Genomic DNA, 7,791 nt, shown 5'->3' with positions numbered 1-7,791 from the left:
AAGGCTAATAAAGAGTTAATTTCAAGCTGCTGGCATACCTTCAGTTCTCCCCATATTTCTCCCGTTCAGATGATCAGAAGCCTCACAGGGAAAAAAAAGCTGAGCTCTGTAAAGAAAGTTCCCATAATGCCTCGCTCCTGCACCAAGACCGGTGTACATGCTCAGTTACTAAGACTATGAGGAAGCTTTCTGCTGATTGGCTCAGATCCACATTCCTAAGGGGGGGGGTGAGTTCCTAGCATTCTTGAGGGAGGGGGAGCAGGAGAGGGGAGAGAGGAGAGAGCTGCGTGTCTCTGGCACAGGAAAACAAAAAGACAAGAAATTCTGTATCTTTTGAAAGAGAACTCTCTCAGTGCTTATGGCTATATTTACATAGATCTTTCTGATAAAGCTTACCTAGTTTTTACATTTCCTTCTCCTTCAAAGGGGTGGTTCACCTTTGAGTTAACTTTTATTATGATGTAGAGAGTGCTATTCTGAGACAATTTGCAATTGGTCTTCATTTTTTATTATTTGTAGTTTTTTAATCATTTCAGTTTTTGTTCGGCAGCTCTCCAGTTTGGAGTTTCAGCAGCTATTTGGTTGCTAGAATCCAAATTACTTTAGCAACCAGGGTGTGGTTTGAATGACTGATATATGGATAGGATAGGGCTTAAAAAGAAAGATAAGGAATAAAAAGTAACAATAACAAAACAATAACAATAATAAAACTGTAGTTTCACAGAATAATCGTTTTTTGGCTGCTGGGGTCAGTGACCCCCATTTGAAAGCTGCATAAAATTAGTAGAAGATGGCAAATACTTAAAAAACTATGAAAAATAAATAATGAAGACCAATGGGAAAGTTGCTAGGAATAGGACATTCTATAACATACTAAAAGTTAACTTAAAGGTGAACCATCTGATAAGGGCCTTAGGTATTTCAGATAGAATGAAATAATAATGCTTCAGCAGTTTTGGGGGAGTATTTCTTCAGGTGGAAGAAAGCTGCTTGCTAAGGTTTTTTGGCCTTTTGCATGAACATGGATTGGTGCTACCACCCAACTGTCAATCACTTTTCCTCATTTCTGACTTGCAGAGGGAAAGGGCATTTATGCCCCTGCCTGTTTCTGGCAGTTTGCAGCTGCTCTGACATAGAGAAAGGCAATTGATTTCTCAGTATGATTCAAGAAGCATCCTGACATTGGATTATTCTACAGCAACAGAGATAAGGGCTTTAGGTTCATGGATGTGAGAGGTAGAGTTAATAACTGTCCTCTCTCAGCATGAGTCAGTAACTGTACAGAGGTAGCCTTGATCAATGGCAGATTGAAGGCCAAAACATTGCCTTATTCGTTGACCTTAATAAAGTATTATTATCACGATTCAATGGTGAAGCTTATGTGGATTATTGGTATCCCAGATACTATGTATGTATGTAGAATTTCTGTAATATATATATATATATAAAGGATGCACCGAATCCAGGATTTGGTTCGAGATTCAGCCAAGATTCGGCCTTTTTTTGGCAGGATTCGGATTTGGCCGGATCCATTCTCCTGGCCGAACCGAATCCTAAAAATCACGTAAGTTTTTGTAACGTAAAGACGAAAGTTGAAGTTTCACCGTGTGCTGAGATTTAACCCTTCCAGAACCTCATTAGCATATGCTAATTAGGATTCGGTTCGGTATTCGGCCGAATCCTTTACAAAGGATTTGTGGGTTTGGCCAAATCCAAACAATTGGATTCAGTGCATCCCTAATATATATTGTATTCAATCAGCTATGTAATAAGGTTGATATTCATCAATAGCACCAGGGAAAGGTACTGTGAGCAAGGCAGAAACTGCAACAGAATTTACAAATGTATGACATTATGTAATAAAACAGGCAAGAGGTCCTCTGCACTCACACATTATCAATATATAAATAAGAAATTAAAATGTTTGATTTAATTGGACAGCTTAAATATATTGCAAATATATCCCTGTTTATGTTGAAATAACATCAGATTTGGGTGACTAACCCTCATAAATAGTTAATGTGATCTGTGTTTATCCCTGAGAGGGCAGTGTCATGATATTAATGAGACAATATAAAGCAACCTTACATTGTATACTAAGGCAATAAGATTTGGGAGGAATTTCTTATAGACCATGAATAAAGAACAAGCATCATGGAAGGGGCCTACATCTATTTCCTTTGCCACACCCTTATTTGGTGATTTTAGTGAAATGTAATGCACTAATGAAGGGGTTATGTGCAATGTCTTATACACAGAACAAAGTGGAGCCATGCAATTCATTAGCTTACACTAGCTTTAAAAATATGAATTTTTATTCATCCTCACATCTGCTTGGAGATGACTTATTTATCAATGAGAGTGAAGTAGGTAAGAAATCTCAACTGGGTACAGAAACTACTTATAAACTTCTGTAATATACAAATAACAGGCAATAATAACATTGTTATTGTTTGTATCTAATACGACCCTATATAATATGCAACTTATGGGGGAAATTAAGCATTGAGTGCCTCTTTAAATGCGAGCTAGAAATATTGTGTAAAATCTTCTTTCTGCCTCTCTATTCAACACCGTAGAAAACAGTTACTGCAGGTGCAGATAAAAACAGTTACAGATGCAGGTGAACATTTTGAAAAGGCAATAAAGAAAATAGTGATGGAGGAATATTACTAAATAATGCTATTATTACTAAATGTATGGTAATGTCACAGTAATTGCCACTCTTAAGAGTGTGGAAAGGCTGCTGCTCTTACTGATGTTAGAATAGATAACTAAAATCCAGTATTTGCTGAGCAGGTGCAGACTGGGATTCAAAATAAACCCTGGCATTTTAAGTACACAGATGCCCAATAGCCCCCTGCCAGCCCAATAAATAGTGACTGTCTACGGCATCCAACTACAGTCCCTCTGGCATTTGCCAGAACCCACAGATTCCAGTCCGGGCCAGTTGCTGATTGGGCCAAACAGACCTCTCCTGCCTACCCCTGGTCTGTGTTCCCTTGTCCCGCCACTTGTCATTCACCAACAACCCCCCCCCCCAATGTCAGTGTGCAAGCCTGCTTCTTTGCACACACGTGTGCACAGGGGGGGGACCCGGGGGGTTGCCTAGGGCACCCGGTCTGTTTGACCAGTGGACAGAACCCACTCTTGAGACCAGCCTGTTACTCAAATTATGTTCTTTAATGCAAGGGCACACGTTTTTAAAATGCTGATTCAAGTGTAAATACTCATAAAATGCAGCCCTATAGCAATGATGGGTTCTGCTGCATTGTAATCCCCTGGTACACTTACAAGGTGACATCCCCCATGCTATGCCATTGTATGTATTTTCCGCATGGTAGCAGATATACTAAGCTGAAAAATGCTGCATAATTACAAAATGGCAGCAAAACACCTGTGAGGTGGCTTGTGCCTAAACATATTAGCAGTGTAACTTTTGTGTTGTAATTACATTACGTAATGATGCTGGGCCACCTTACCTCTCTACATTTGGCTTAGAAACATACATCAGCCTCGTGTAGTTTTATAAACGTATTTAAAGACACAGCGTAAAAATGCCCTGTGTACCCTTGCCTTTAAAGGGCTAATGTGCACCTAAAACACATTTGCTAACACATTAAATAAGACTTGTGGTACATTCTGCCTGTTGTTTTAATTATAAAAAAAAAATCCATATTTTCCTATATTTTTTTACCATTATAAAGCACTAATTTGAAAGTTGGTCTGTTTTTACCAAACTTTCCCCTCCCTTCCTTTATATACAGGGCAATTTGCTCAGCGCTCGCTATCCACCTTTAAACAAACAACCCCTCCCTTATTTAAGTACCAGCCTTTGAGCAGATTATTATTGGGGGCTTCTCAGTGGACTGGTAAATAATTTTATCAGCTCCCTTGAAGTTTTTTGGGATCAGGAAGTGACAGGAAGTGCTAAAGTAAAACTGGCTTCATATTCTTGTTTAGTGCCAGGAATAATAAAATTAAAATAATAGGCAGAAAGTATGTTCAGCACAAATCCTATTCATTCAGCTTATGCTGAAAAGTGGTGTATACTGTCTCTTTAAAGACAAGAATTGGAACTGCGATTATTTGGGTTTGCTAATTCAGAATAAATGATCTGGATGATTTTGATTGTGAGTACTATTTGTATATATGTGTCAACATATGTTTATACCTGTAGCACAGTGTATGCAGGAATCAGTGTTTTATGTGCTGTGTGATCAATTATCAGACTTGGCATACTTGCTTGGTTGGACTTTACTAGGAAGAAACTAAAGCAAATGTCCGTCAAGTTTAATCAAAATGTCTTGTTTTTGTGTACATTGTAGTATGGGATTCACACTGAAATGGATTGAATATATGTTTAACTATGAAGTAAACATGAAAGTGTTCTAAAACATAGTTTTCAAATAATATGTCTTGACAAACAAAAGAATGTTTTTCAGTGATGCTTCTGCTTTGCAAACAGAATGAATAACAATGCTTTGCGGGAGAGCAAATGGATCAAAAAATAATCTGGGCCTCTCTAGGAGATGCATCATGACACATATATACAAACAGTACTCACAATCAAAATCATTTATCCTGAACTTAAGAGTCGGCATTTAATTTATGTTCATGTACATGAAGTGCTGAAAGTGATACCTATTGTATAGTAGATGCCCTTGCAACTGTAGGCAGTAAAACAACTGGTGACTGATGAAACTACTGTAGGAACAAATTTCAGATGACTTTTTTTTTAATTATATAATATATATAATATATATATATATATAATATATAATTATATTTGGGGTAAAACTAATCCTATGCCTGATTTAGAAAGTATGCAGTAAACATAAATAAAAAGTATTCGTATGAGTTCAGTGGCTAGAAATTCTATTTAAATTAGACAAAGCCAAAGAGATTATTTTGACAGTAACTTTTCAGCTCTTTGTAAAAGTGAATCTAATATCTTCTCAGTGTGTTGTGCTGGCTTAATAGATATGACCTTTTTTAATACAAAAATGTCTAACATACTGAGACTGAAGATAAAGTTTATGACTTTATGGGTTTATAATGAGAGCATTTCCATAGCCATCTTTCAGTGATATCCAGAGATATTCAATGTTAAAAGCTAATCACTTATTAAAATATAATTTGAAGTTAGCTTTCAGATGCGCCATTTCATGGGACCCACTAAAACCTTACATTTCCAGAAGCCAACCCTTGTCAGCTCTACAGAATGTAGGCTTGGGTTAATGCCTTCTCTAGCAGTGACTAGAAGTAAGAGGCCAATGTTTTAAAGATATTAAAGCATATGCTTCTAAATATATGCCATATTAATTAGTTCAAATAGAAAACTAAAAGAAAGAATACAATTAATAAAATTCAACAGTAAAATACTACTACTACCATTAACTTATAACCAATATTTATTAATAGAGTCTCCTTTCTGCTACCAAGGGGATCATGCAGTCAGAGTAGCAAAGAGAGAGTTGCAAAGACTCCAGGTATCTCAGGAGACCTAGTAGTTAAATGCAGGGAAAAGAAAAACCAAGTAGTTGTGTTTACAAACAGCTAGGCTAATACCAACCAGAAGAGTTGGCTTTCCAAGAATAATGGAACAGATTAGGTATGTTAGTAATTCTCATTGGCTTTTGTAAGAAGCACGTGGCGTAACATATATCACTACTGGTCTTATCAGCTTGGTTCACCAAGTGATTTGCCAATTTTCTAATGAACCCCACATTTGGTTGTTGTGATGATTTGGTGAATCCAGCCAAGTTTTTTTCTAACATCTTATCTGGAGGATGTCTTTGATCAACTAATGAAAGATTATATTTAGAGATTAAAAACATACCACAATAAAACATAATAAAGTAACTGTGGTTAACCATCTTTTCCAAATGATTTGTGAATGATGTATAATCAGTATATTTCATTTTGGTTTTGCAAGGTGGAACTTGAACCATGGTAAAGCAGTGGATACAATACTATTGCTGCTCCCCATGAGATTTATTTAATAGAAGTAAGATCATTTGGAGAGAAAATATGCATATAAAGCAAATAACTGGCTGAAGCACAAAAAGTGATGGTTATATTAAATGAGGGGGATAAAATAGTAACTCTCTTCCCATAAGGCTGACTACCATGTTCAGTATAAAAATGATGGATAAAGAATGCCTAAAACTTGAAGATGAGTTATCTTTCTGCCAACATTTGCCACCACCCAGCATACTGTGTTATCAGAAAAATAATTATTATCAAAACAAACAATTTCATCAGTTGGAGTCTAGATCTAGTCTTTTAGCATTTAGCTAAGTGGATTGCACATCTTACGCATGCTGATAGAATCATCGGCCAAACAGATTTACTAGCAGGTGTGACTGGAATCTGCTCAGTTCCATCAGCTAGCCTTTCCATAAAATCACTCATCTTCTTCTCTTCATAAACAGGGTATATGATACAGACATTTCTTTATTGCCATCATAAATCATGATAAAATATGAAGGTCATATAGAAATTCTATGTACAGGCACTGTTTCTACATTACAAGGCAAAAAATGAGTTTTTTGTATTGTTATTCAAACACATAACAAGCATAGGAAATAACTTGAATATTTGCATTTCATAGCAGTTTTTTCAAATACTTTTAAACTTTTTTTTTTCAACTGTATTTTTATTTATTTTTCACATTTAAAACACAAATAAACACAATTACCATGTTTTCAGAAAGTCCAGCATATGTATACATGTTTAGCAAAATACAAAATTATGCTTACTAAGAAAAGGAAAAAAATAAACAGGTAAGCTTTCATATCTTTTTTTTAGAAAAATTTGTGACAATATGCGGTACAGAATTATTGCTCTGTTTGTTTGAGATGCCCTACGATGTTCCCTCTTGGGGGTGGTATACGCTTGGTTCCCACCCTTTTTTTTTTTTTATTATTAATTTTCTTTAATTTTGTTTTGTCCCTTTCCTCAGGGCCTTAAGACCTCTCTCTAGATACACCCAATTTTAAACTTTTATCATGTTATTTTCCCACTAATAATGTAGAGCTTCATTTTAGATTCAAAACAATTTTCTTATGTTTATTTCCCATCAGGATACACAAAAAAAATCGTTCATCACTTTTATTAAATTAAAACATAAAAAAAAATGTGGCTTTCCAGAAAAGTACTATATACATTCTTATACTTAACTTTGTATCTGCCTTTCTTCCTGTGTTAAGGTATATGTACAGGGATATGTACAGGCACTATAGAACAACCATAAAGTAAGATGCACTGAGCTTGCAACTTTGTGATGTAATTTTTGCCAATTTTAGGGTTAAGGGTCTCACTAATGAATGGGAATGAGCTGGGCACAAGTTTGAGGCCCTTAGATGCCCATGCATGAAACACTGGCTCATGGCCCTTCCAGCACTGTGCTCTGCACCTTGTGCCAGATTAAAAAGCATAAGGCAACTAGGTAAGCTGTGTAAGACTTCATATAGGGGAACTAGATAACCTTGATACATAATCATATCTCTTTGTATAGGCTGGCCTTTCTTGGTAGAGTCTGTATAAAGAAATGTGATAACATCTGTGTTTTTGTGGATAAGTGAACATCAAACTTACCAGGACAGCAATTAAGCATATCCCAAGAAAGAAATCTACACTGTATTACTCAATTTCATCCCTCTCCTCCGCCTTTTTTAACTTCTTTTTCCTGTTTCTCCCAGTTTTAAGGGGATGCAAAGTCTTACCATTGAGTTAAGGGATTCTGTTAGAATTTCTAAAAACAAGTACTGTAAGTTTCCAATATAA

The sequence above is a fragment of the Xenopus tropicalis genome, chromosome 5 (assembly GCF_000004195.4).
Source record: "Xenopus tropicalis strain Nigerian chromosome 5, UCB_Xtro_10.0, whole genome shotgun sequence".
In the NCBI taxonomy this organism is placed as follows: Eukaryota; Metazoa; Chordata; class Amphibia; order Anura; family Pipidae; genus Xenopus; species Xenopus tropicalis.
Note: the sequence above shows the minus strand (reverse complement) of the source record.